An 11,851-nucleotide genomic window follows, 5' to 3' on the forward strand; every position below is an offset into this window, starting at 1 on the left:
AAAAGGAGGATAAAACGGTACACATGCAGACAGGACACTGGCCCCTGAACCCAGTTTCATACCCATGTGACTTCAAACAAATAACTCAGTGGAACATGTACTCATCTTTAAGGAATGACTAGGATTTCCTTTGCCATCTCCAGGAAGTCTTCCCTGATTGCCTCATCTCTCAGTGTTTTCTCCTCCCTCTGAGTTTCAGCACCACTTACAGACTTAGTACAAGCCACTTGGGTTGTTTATGAGCTTTTTAAAATAAATATACTTGTCTCCCTAATTGGCCTGTGGGCAGCTTGGCACAGGGAGCGGATCTATACTGTGCTTTCTCCCAGCACTTTACACCATAAGCTGAATATAAATGCCTAGTTAGGATACCGCAATGGTGATGATGATCAACAGCCATCATTTGGGTTTCAAATCTAAATACAAGTCAATGTGGACTCTCATAATAAATCTAAGATACCGTTTAAATAAGAAGGGTCATATAGTCAAATGCCTAATGGTGTTAAGTAGACAACTTGTATGAGGTAGGCCAGGATAAGAAAGTAGGGAATAGTGATGATTATGGCAAACTAAACCCAACACCTCCACCATGCTGCCCTTAGGACCATCCCCAAAGTCTAGGGCACAGCAATGTTGCTGGGATCTTGGTGGCTTATCCCTGTGAATGGGAAAACTGAACCCCAAGAGGGGAGATAAATGAGCTTAGATGGGAAACAAAAACCCTGGGTCTCCTAACTCCCAGCCTAGTCTTCTTCCTACTACACCATGCTCCTTCCTTGCCCTATCTCCATTACTTATCAATAACCACAAACATGTACTGAGCAGCTACTAGGTATAGGGCATATAAGAATAAAGAGGATAGAAACACAGGAAAAAGCTCTGACTTGTGATTCCGATGGACAGCTTTTTAGGAAACATCACTGAGGCAATCCTGTCCTCCCTGCACAAGGGAAAGATAGATCTCCAAGCTGCCCAGGGTCTGTTTTAATAACCCTAAGTGGGACTGTCTGGGCTGATGACTTTCAGCCAGGCACTATGCTTACAATTCTACTAGCTGTCACCAGGTTGGGGGGTAGGGGGAGCAGGGCAGGAGGATCTTAGGGATAGAGCCCACTGATGATAACTAATCAAATTAAAAATCTCACCCCTGGTGGCAAGCAAAGACACTCTATGGTGTGGGTCAGAGAATGGACATCAGAGCAGGAACAGGAGCAATCTGACAGCCAGACTAGACGGACTTAAATCCCAGAGGATGCTCTGGGTACCTCACAGATGGGCCCTAGACCCCCTAGAACTACCTTCTGCCTAAAATCGCCACCCTCACTAATTGGCCAGGACACCACCTCACTTCACCTAACACTACTCCTTCCCTCCCAAGGGAGAATTCCTTCCTACAGTCCAGCTGGCTGTCCCTCTCTGAGGTCAGACAACAAAGGCTGGTCACTCTGGCACAGTCAGGGCAGTGAGAGAGGAGCATGGCAGGGCCGCATGGGGTAGAAGGCCCAAGATGGGGTAGGGGGGTGCCAGACTGAGGGAAGAACAAACAGGATGACAGGAGTCTGGATTGGGTCCCTGAAAGAGCCCTCCTGGAACCAGAAGCCAACTACAGGGCTCCAGGGTAACACCACAGACGCAAGTGTTGGGCTCCTTGAGGCATCTGGCCAAACCCACAGGCAAAGTCCATAGCAGAAGAAAGTCAGAGAATGTCCCCCAAGGGACTGCAGGGAAGCCTTAGCTAATTTCAAAGCAAGTGCTCCAAATCCTAGAGATCCTTCAGCACAGGATCCAAAGCCATATTCACACTGCTGCTGCCCCAGCAACACATCCCTCTCTATACATCCCCAACTCCCCTTTCCTCAGAGTGGACATCATAGCCTCAGGAAATGTTTAAATCCAACAAACATCTCCTGGGCACCTTCTAGAAGGGCCACCCAGGGGAGCAGAGTTATAGAGATGGGGCATGAGCCAGAATGAGGTTCCCCCAACCAGGAGAAACTTAGTGACAAGACAAAGAATGAGCTAGATGCTAGTAGGGCTGTGATGCCAACTGGAAGGAGCGTGTATTCCCTCTGTATAAAGGGACAGATATGACATATCTGAGCAGAGGGACCCAAAGAGATGAGAGAAAGAGGCAGACAGGTAGCCAATCTGTCCCCAGGTTACTGGGGGAGGGGGCTGTAGGCACTCCCCTAACTCTGTCCTCTGTTTCTCTGCCGGCAGCTAGGGGAAGTTTTCGGAGGGCAGCAGCCTAAGGCCAGTTTGGAAAGTTATCCAGGTGTTTGTGAGCAGCGCCATCTGTAAAATGGAAATACCACCTACCTTGTTGAGTTGTTTTGACAAGTAAATGATATAGAACTTTTGAGCAGAGTCTTTGCAAATGTTAAGCACTTCCCACAAAATGCATAGGTGACAGGTACAGACAGTAAGTTAGGATATCATCAACTGAATGCCAGAAAAGCTGCCTTCCTCTGTGGGAGCTTGGCGATAGGCCCTTCTGGATCTATAACCTAGTTTCATCCGGAAACGAGGCTGGAGTTGGGGTGATTTCTGCCTAAACCCTGACTGCAGCCCCCTGCTGGAGCTCCTGTCCTCACTCGTGAGAACTCCACCTTATCTGGAGCCTCGAGATCTGTGCAAAGGAGCTGCTGCGACACCCCGTCCGCACCAGCTGCTCCTATATTTAGTTACTGTTGTGGTCCCTTGGGAACTTTAGAGCCTGGCATCCGCTCCGAAGGGCAACTCGAGCCTCCCGAGCCATGTGTGCAAGCTCCCCGACCGCTGGCTCCTGCGGGTCCTTCAGGCCAGGCCAGGTGGGGGGAGCAGGTGGGGAAGGGGAGCGGCGGAAGCTGGACGGTATCCAAGTAGCCCCGAAAGCCCTCGAGACCTGGGCAGAGCTGACCCACTTTTTCACCCCAGGGAGAGCAGCCGCTGGGGCGCGAGCGGACGGGCTGGCGCCTGGGTTTGGGCCTTGGGGTTCGCAGCGCCGCGCGCTCCGCTCCCTCCGCTCCAGGCGCCCGGCAGCGCCTCCCGGGAAGGCGCGGCGGGGCGGGGCGGGGCGGGCCAGGGTCTCCGCGCCGCGCGCAAGGGGCCCGCCTCCCGCGTCTACCCACCCCCGAGCCCGCAGCCAATGGCTCCTCGCCGCCGGGCCTCCGCTCGCGCGGCAGGCGGGGACTGGGGGCAATAAAGCGGGGAGAGGGGCGAACGCGGGCAGCGCGGAGGGCCGGGGCACGTGCTCCCAGGGCGGGAGCGAGCCCGGACAGCGCTGCTTCGGCCGCACCTCCCGCGGGGCGGAGGCGGAGGCCCGGCCCGCGCCCCCGGGCTCCCCACTCCCTGCCGCCGCCGCGCCCACCCCGCGGCCGGCCGGGTCCAGCGACAGTGGACGCGAGCAGGAGCCGGCGCGTTCCCGGGCTCCAGGCTCCGGGCTCCGGGCCCCGGGGCGCTGCGGAAGCCGCGGCTGACGCACCGCTGCCCTTTCCACCCGGTGACCTGGGGGAGGGGAGGGGCCGCTGCAGGACCGGGGCGCTGCCATCCCCGCGCCCCCGGCCCTCCAGCCTCGGCCTCGGCCTCAGCCTGCGGCTACTTTGCGGGGCGCGCAGCGTGGGCCCCGATGCAGGCCGCTTTCGGCTCCACTTACAGCGACAAAGCCTCCCAGCGCCCTGCGCAGCGCACTCACGCTCCCTCCGCCGCCGGCGGCGCCCATGCAACAGCCTCGCGCCGGAGCGGGGCGGGGCGGGGCGGGGCGGGGCGGGGCGGGGCGCGCGGGGCCGCTCGGCCAATCGCCGCGCCAGCATCGGGCCGGGGCCGCGCGCAGCCAATCAGCGCTCCGGGCCTCCCGCCGCGCCCGGGAGCTGCCCGCGCGGAGAACCGGACAGCGCGCTCTCGTGCGCAGGGTGGATCCGCTTTGTGTGCGGCTGCGGGACGGACGCGGCTCGGGAGGGCGGACGTGTGGACCCGAACGCGCCGCACAGATCCCGGGGGCAGTAGGACTGAGTGGGGCTCCAGGTTCTCAAGGGAAGAGAGCCGAATTAGCCAGATCAGGGGTACTTTGGGAGATGTGAAGGTGGGGGATGGGGAACTTCATGGGATGCCTTCGGGCGCCAGTTCAGGTTTAGAGCTCTCTCGCCTCCCTAAATCCCAACATTCTCCACTATAAAAGAGGAGTGACAACGCATAAATACTTTACAGGAGTCATTGCGAGGACTACTACAGGGAATGTTTCGCACAGTGCTGAGAGCACGTCCGCTTATGGAAGGGGGGCTGCTTCGCAGGGCTTGCTTCATTTATGAAGAGCTCACCATCTACCCCTTTCCAAGGCACTTTGGAGAGCTCAAAAGAGGCCAGGCCCCGGGCTCAGCCCGTGACGACGAACATGTCTAATGCTCTAATAAACAGAAGCGTGTCTTAAATATGCAGGAGTCCTAATTCTGTCTCTGGGTATTAGGGCAGTCGGATAAGGAACACACATTCCCCTGGGTCCTGAGGGATGTTATGGGTTGAATGGTCTCCCCTAAAAGAGGTATCTTGAACTCTTAACCCCCAGTACCTAAGAATGTGACCTTATTTGGAAATACGGTCATTGCAGAGAGAAGCTCATACCAGGGACACCTGGGTCTGCTCAGGCAGAGCATCTGCTTTCCGCTCAGGGTGTGATCCCAGGTCCTGGGATCGAGTCCCGAATTGGGCTCCCCAAGGGGAGCTTGTTTCTTCCTCTGCCTCTCTCTCTGTGTGTCTTGTGAATAAATAAATTTTAAAAATCTTAAAAAAAAAAGAGATAAGTTCATGCTGGAGTAGGATGTACGTGGTGTTCTGATGAGAAGAGACACAGACACACAAGGAGAAGGGACTCAGAAGACCAAGGCAGAGATGGTAGTGATGTGCCTATAAGCCACAAGGAATCCCAAGGACTGTGTAGGCAAGGACCCAAAGCTAGGCAGAGACAAGAAAGGAAACAACTCCGCAAACACCTTGGTTTTGCACTTCCAGCCTCCAGAACTATGAGAAAATATATTTCTTTTAAGTGACACAGTGTGTGGCAATTTGTTATCACAGCCCTAGGGAACTAATATGATGGTAAGTAGGAATACAGGGAAGGGGATGAAAACCACCTGCAAGAAAGTCTTTAAACCTGAATGCCCCGTTTATGCAACGTCCCGTGTCTTGGGGTATTCCAAGATCAATTAGACACAGACCCTGCCCTCAAGGGGTTACCACTCAGGCGGATGTCTGAGCATCCATGTTTTCTGACTCCTTCCCAGGAGGACTATCAATGGAAGCCTTTCCCTAACCTCATCTTTGCTCTATCCCTGCCACATATATACCAGGTACCAGATATAAATAACAGACGGATCAAACCCTGTTCTGCCCAAGCCAAGATCCTTCTCTGGACAAAGTGGACCCTGCCACTTTGTGTCACTTAAACCCACCCTTACTGAGTGCCTGCTTGGCTCGGTCAGTACAGCATGTGACTCTTAATCACTGGGCTGTGAGTTCCAGCCCCATGTTGGAAGTAGAGCTTACTTAAAAAAAAAAAAAAAAAAGGAAAAAGAAATAGCCTTATATCTCTGTCCAATTTCCACAGATGGATGACTTCTCTTCCCCGCCGGGCCATAAGCAGACTTGAGATCGCCAGTCCAACGCTTCTGTACACGTAGTAAGGGCTCAGTAAAGACCACTGACTGACGGCCCCACCCTGAGGCATCTCACATTCACGCCTTATCATACCCAGTCCTCTCTCCCAGGAATTTCATCCTGGATTCCCCACCTCCACATAGACAGGACTCCTGCCCAGCTCAGATGCCACATCTACTGTTGCTAGTGCGTTTGCTTCTCCAGAACACTTATTGCACTGTGCCCATTACTATGCCATCTCTGCACGTGTCTTTTCTCCCAAGACTCTGCCTCTTTTCAGATCAACCACAGCTTGGCACATAGTAAGCACCTTCTTTTCCTGCATCATGAAACACCCCAAAGTGCATAAATTTATTTATTTATTTATTTATTTATTTAAGGGCCTGAGGGAGGAGTAGAGGGAGAGAGAATATTTTAAGTTGGCTCCATACCCAGCCCAGAGCCCAATGTGAGGCTTGATCTCATGACCCTGAGATCATGACCTGAGCCAAAATCAACAGACGCTTAACCAACTGAGCCACCCAGGCACCCCAGAAGTGTCTTAAAATAATAGATATTTATTTAGCTTATGATTTTATGGGTCAGTATTTTAGGTTGGGCTCAGCTGGGCAGTTCTTCTGGTCTCAGCTGGACTCCCTCATACAGCTGGCATCAGTAGCTAGGCAGCCAGAAGCCACTGCTTCTGGGGAGATGGATAGCTGCCAACTGAGGTAACAGGGTTACATGTCTCTCTTCCACCAGCAGGCTAGCCCGGGCTGGTTCACTTGGAGCTGTGCGGTTCCAAGAGCAAGACTGGAATCACACAAAGTCTCTAAAGGTCTGGGCTCAAAACTGGCACTACATCACTTCCATAGTCAAGACTAAACCAAGTCACAAGTCCAACCCAGGTCCAAGGGTGGGGAAATAGACTCCATCTTCTGATGGTAGGAGCAGCAAAGTCATATCGCAAGGAACATGAATACAGGAATGAGTAGCGAGAATCAAGGCTAGTTTTGCAACTGACTGCAGTGCTCAATAAGTATTCCCAAGACACCCGGCACATAGTGGATGCTCAGTCAATATTTAACATGGTGCTAAGATTTTCAATCGTGATATTTCCTGATCTCATTCAACATAGTCAACAAGCAAAATTCTCTCACTCACAAGATATCCATTGCCACCTTCAGTTTCAGAATAACAAACAAGAGGATCAGGAGGACAGGGCTGTGCAAGAGAAAACCCCACTGAAGCTTCTCGGTGAAGAAGTTCTGTGGGCTCCACACAGGCTCCTGCTCCTAAACAGAGCATCTTTGGAGGCCTGGTCACATGAGATGGAAGTCATACACCTTCACCTATAAACAGAGAGAAGCTTATTTGCCAGAGCTTGAACACAGCCCCTGTTGATTTCCTGAAAGCCTTGCAGCTGCCTGCAGAATAGGAAAACCTTTGTGCCATGGCAACTTGTTATCTGGCTACTTCCTGAGGGTCTGCCCCTTGCCAAGCAGGATAAATTCTCAGGATACTTGTGGAAGGGACAGTATCCTGTGGTCAAAGCCAGCAGCTCAACTCCACTGACTAAGAGCCCGAATGGGGTCTACTTCCCATAAAAAATGACTAGAATCAGAGGCGCCTGGGTGGCTCAGATGGTTAAGCATCTGCCTTTGGCTCAGGTCATGAACCCAGGGTCCTGGGATCAGCCCTGCATCGGGCTCCCTGCTCAGCGGTGAGTCTGCTTCTCTCTCTCCCTCTGTCCCTTCCCCTGCTGATGCTCCTTCTGTCTGTCTATTTCAAATGAATGAAAAAAAAATTACTGGAATCAGTCTCAAGGCCTGTTGTGTGTTGACTTATATCCCCCAATAAAGGTATGTTAGAGTCCCAACCCCTAGGATCCCACACTGTGATCTTATTTCAAGATAGGGTCTTTTTTTTTTTTAAAGATTTTTATTTATTTATTTATGATAGTCACACACACACAGAGAGAGGCAGAGACACAGGCAGAGGGAGAAGCAGGCTCCATGCACCGGGAGCCCGACATGGGATTCGATCCCAGGTCTCCAGGATGGCGCCCTGGGCCAAAGACAGGCACGAAACCACTGCGCCACCCAGGGATCCCAAGATAGGGTCTTTACAGAGGTAATCAAATTAAAAAGACATCATTAAGGTGGATTCTAGTCCAATATGACTAGTGTCCTTGTAAAAAGGGGAAATTTAGACACAGATAAATATGAGTAAAGGGAAGTGTGAAGAGACACACAGAGAAGAGGGTCATCTACAAGCCAAGGACTGAGGCCTAGAAGAGATCCTCCCTCAGCCTCAGAAGGAACCAGTCCTGCCAGCACCTTGATTTCAGACTTCCAGCTCCCAGAACTGTGAGACATTTGTGGCACTTGGTTAGAGCAGCCCTAGAAAACTAATACAAGGCCTTAAATCTCTCCTTTTCTTTTTTTTTTTTTTAAGATTTATTTATTTATTCAGAGGGAGAAAGAGAGGCAGAGACACAGGCAGAGGGAGAAGCAGGCTCCATGCAGGGAGCTCGACACGGGACTCGACCCTGGGTCTCCAGGATCCCGCCCTGAGCCAAAGGCAGCGCTAAACCGCTGCACCACCAGGGCTGCCCAAATCTCTCCTTTTCTATTGTAGTCTCCTCGTATTTGTCCTTATCGTACACCCCTTGATGGAAAAGTACATTCGGGTAGAAACAAAATATGAAGTCCTATTGACATGCATGAGCCGGGTCCTATGCATCAACCTGTGTCCTCCTGAGTCTTCCGCCTGGAGCTGTGACTCTGTCTGGAGCTGAGTTAGCAACAGGCAGGAACTCAAAGTCACTCCAAGTCACTGTCATCCTATGCAGAAGAGCAATTCACTCAGTCCCTCTTCCAGATTTTCAACTTGGTCACAGGTACCCACTGTAGGGATCTCTCCAGTACTGCAAGGTTCACAAAAAGGAACAGGAAGCAGGCAATACCTTCAAGACACAAAAGCACTCTGCTATGACAAAAAAGATTCACACAAAAAGTGACTTTAATACATGTTTCTCAAGCTTCAGTCATTGCTGACATCTGCTGTACCTGAGCCCACCTGGTGATGAGCTTGAGCTGTCTGTGCAGACTCAGAGAGCTCATTCTACACACTTCTTCCCAGCTCTGCATTCAGTGGTGCCACCTTGACCATTGGAAATAGCACAGTTAGAAGGTTGATACCATAGAAATCAGCCCACGCTCCAAATCAGGACTTTTTTTTGGACAATTTACCAGCACATGATACTATCATTTACTTTGTTTTCCTTTAAATTGATTCATGGTTTAACTTAAAAATATTTACTTTAAAAAAAACTTTAGGGGCACCTGGGCAGCTCAGTCAGTTAAGCGTCCAACTCTTGATTTCGGCTCAGGCCATGATCTCAGGGTGGTGAGATGGAGCCCCACATAGGGCTCCATGCTGGGTGTGGAGTCTGCTTGGGATTCACTCTGCCCCTGTACACCCTCCTTTCTTAAAAAAAAGAAGAAGAAGAAAAATAAAATTTCATATCCTAACTACAAATGGGAAGTAATATCATTTGGTATAGATAGAAAGTAACCTGAAAAATAAATACTGTATGTCAATTATATCCCAATAGAACTGGAATAACATTTGAATATAATTAAGTGAATAAAATGAAACAACATTATTGTTGCCTGCTAAAGGCCTGCTCCGGAGGCTGTTCTCTTTGTTTGTTTGTTTGTTTTAAGATTTATTTATTTATTTATTATTTACTTATTTATGATAGACAGAGAGAGAGAGAGAGAGAGAGGCAGAGACACAGGAAGAGAGAGAAGCAGTCTCCATGCCGGGAGCCTGACGTGGGACTCAATTCTGGGACTCCAGGATCACTCCCTGGGCCAAAGGCAGGCGCGAAACCACTGAGCCACCCAGGGATCCCCGAAGCTGTTCTCTTTGTAATAAAAGGAGGCTAGGGGCTTCTGGGTGGCTCAGTAGATTAGGTGTCTACCTTTGACTCAGGTTATGGTCCCAGGGTCCTGGGACTGAGCTCTCAGCCGGGCTCCCTGCTCAGTGGGGAGTCTGCTTTTCCCTCTCCCTCTGCCCCTCCGCTGCTTGTGCTCTCTCTCTCTCAAATAAATAAGATCTTTTTTTTTAAAAAAAAGGAGGCTAGCAAGTGCTACCCAGATAGTAAAGACATGGCAGTGCCTTGGTTAATTTAAAACACTTGGAAGAAATTAAAAAGGGAATCACACTCTCAAAACAGTGCTCTTGGACCTCCAAGAATATAGGTCCCACTCTGGGAAAAACTGTCCCACCACAACAGAGAACTAGGAGTTCAGCAATATCAAGTGAAAGGTTTCAAGGATGGGCTGCTCCTGATTGGCCCACCAACCACTTGAAGAAGTCTTCAAGGATCAGTTGAATTGAAATAGGCACAGAAGACCAAGAAGACATGAGAGAGGGAAAGGAGTAGGGAGGGAAAGAGCACTCCCAGAGTGAGGCCCAAATTGAGCACGGGTTTAGCTGCCAGAAAGCATAAAGCATTCCTGGGAACAGCCAAGTGCTCACCTCTGGCTGCAGCCTAGGGGATAAGGAGCTATGGGAATGGTACGCAAAGGTACATTGAGCCATCGTGAGAGCCTTTACTGCTGGGATGACAAGGTAGTACTTGACTTCTTGGGTATTTCAGTTAGCTTTTGCTTTGCAACAAACCACTCTGAAATTTAGCAGCTTACAGCAACAAATGTGTGTTATTTCTCACAATTCTGTAGGTCAGCTGGGCAGTTCTGGTCTGAACTGGCTGGGCTGAGCTCTGCAGTCAGCTGGCACCCAGCTGGGGCCGGATGGTCTAGAACAACCTCACTCCTGCATCTGGCAGTCAGCAGGCTGTTGGCAGAGGGGCCTCAGTGGGGAACAGACTGGGACCTCTGCTCCAAATGGTCTCTTACCTCCCGGGGGACTGGCCCAGTCTAAAAGGCAAGCCCATAGTGAAAGCACTTTTCCAGCCCCAGCTAGTGGTACAAACATTCTGTTGGCAAAATGGGGCCAACCCCAGATACAACATGGAAGGGCCACTGAGGGAGTAGACACAGGGAGGAGTAAACATACTGGGCAAGGAAGTGACCTGATGAGAGAAACACTCTGGAAGGAAGGAACAGAGCACAGGATGGTTGGAAATATATCAATAACAGAAACAATAATGGATCATGCCTAAAATGTCACTTTTTCTACCACATGCTTTATATTATCTAGTCCATCTTTACACACACTCAACTGCTAGTCCATCTTTACACACACTCAACTGCCAGCAGCCCCATTTTAAAGATTAGGAAATGAAGGCACACAGAAGTTAGAGTTTGTCAAAGGTCACGTAGCTTCTAAGTGGTAGAGTTAGAATTCAACCTCAGGTAGCCCAATTCCACAGCCTACGTGTATCGTGGCCAAATTCTGGAAGGTCCCATGCAAAGCCCTGTTGGTGGGCAACATGAGAAAGACAAGGATTTAAGGTAGCTGTAAAGAGAACAGAAAAGGGGGCAGCCCGGGTGGCACAGCGGTTTAGCGCCGCCTTCAGCCCAGGGCGTGATCCTGGAGACCTGGGATCTAGTCCCATGTCAGGCTCCCTGCATGGAGCCTGCTTCTCCCTCTGTCTGTGTCTCTGCCCCCACCCCCCCTCTCTGTGTCTCATGAATAAATAAAATCTTAAAAAAAGAGAGAGAACAGAAAAGGAACAGATGCAAGAGATACTTCCAGAATAGACAGGACAGCACTTGGAATGATGTGGAGATGAAGGAGAAAACTGTGTGGGAGAGGGATCAGTGCAGGGGAGTGGCCTGTGCCCTGTATGGAACAAAGGACATAGGGGTCTAGGGGTGACTAAAGAACAGGAGAATTTAGGGTTGAGAAGATAGTTAAGGGTACATCTACTGGGAGCCATCTAACAAGGTCTTGGATGTAGAGTCAGGAGCTTCAGAGACAGACCAGGGCTGGAGCTCAGGTGGCAGTGTCACCAGTCCCCAGCCCTGGTTGAAAGCATGTGATAGGAGAATAACCCTCATAGACAAAGAGGGCAGCCACAATGAAGCTATGGCTACTGGCAGTCCTAGACTAGGGGGTGGTACCAGAGGCTCTCAGGGTGCAAAATTTAAGGAGCCGCTGTCTGCTGCCAATCCCATACTCGCATAGCCTAAGAGTGCCTCTTTAGTTCTTGTCTTGCCCTAGGCCTGCCCCTAGCTCCTGGCTCCTCCTGAAAAACTGGAAGCCA

General features: G+C 50.9%; 1 protein-coding gene across 2 annotated transcripts in view; it reads right to left on the minus strand.

Moving 5' to 3' along the window:
- The window catches only part of LRRC20 (leucine rich repeat containing 20), an 84,954-nt gene extending 81,222 nt beyond the window's left edge, over positions 1–3,732 (minus strand). The window contains exon 1 of one of the 2 annotated variants that reach the window (XM_038534211.1): positions 3,635–3,732. The gene's annotated coding sequence lies outside the window, so the exon portion shown is untranslated. The remainder of the gene's footprint in view (positions 1–3,634) is intronic. The other variant, XM_038534212.1, reaches the window with a different exon arrangement.
- Positions 3,733–11,851: the final 8,119 nt, after the last annotated feature.

The sequence above is a fragment of the Canis lupus genome, chromosome 4 (assembly GCF_011100685.1).
Source record: "Canis lupus familiaris isolate Mischka breed German Shepherd chromosome 4, alternate assembly UU_Cfam_GSD_1.0, whole genome shotgun sequence".
In the NCBI taxonomy this organism is placed as follows: domain Eukaryota; kingdom Metazoa; phylum Chordata; class Mammalia; order Carnivora; family Canidae; genus Canis; species Canis lupus.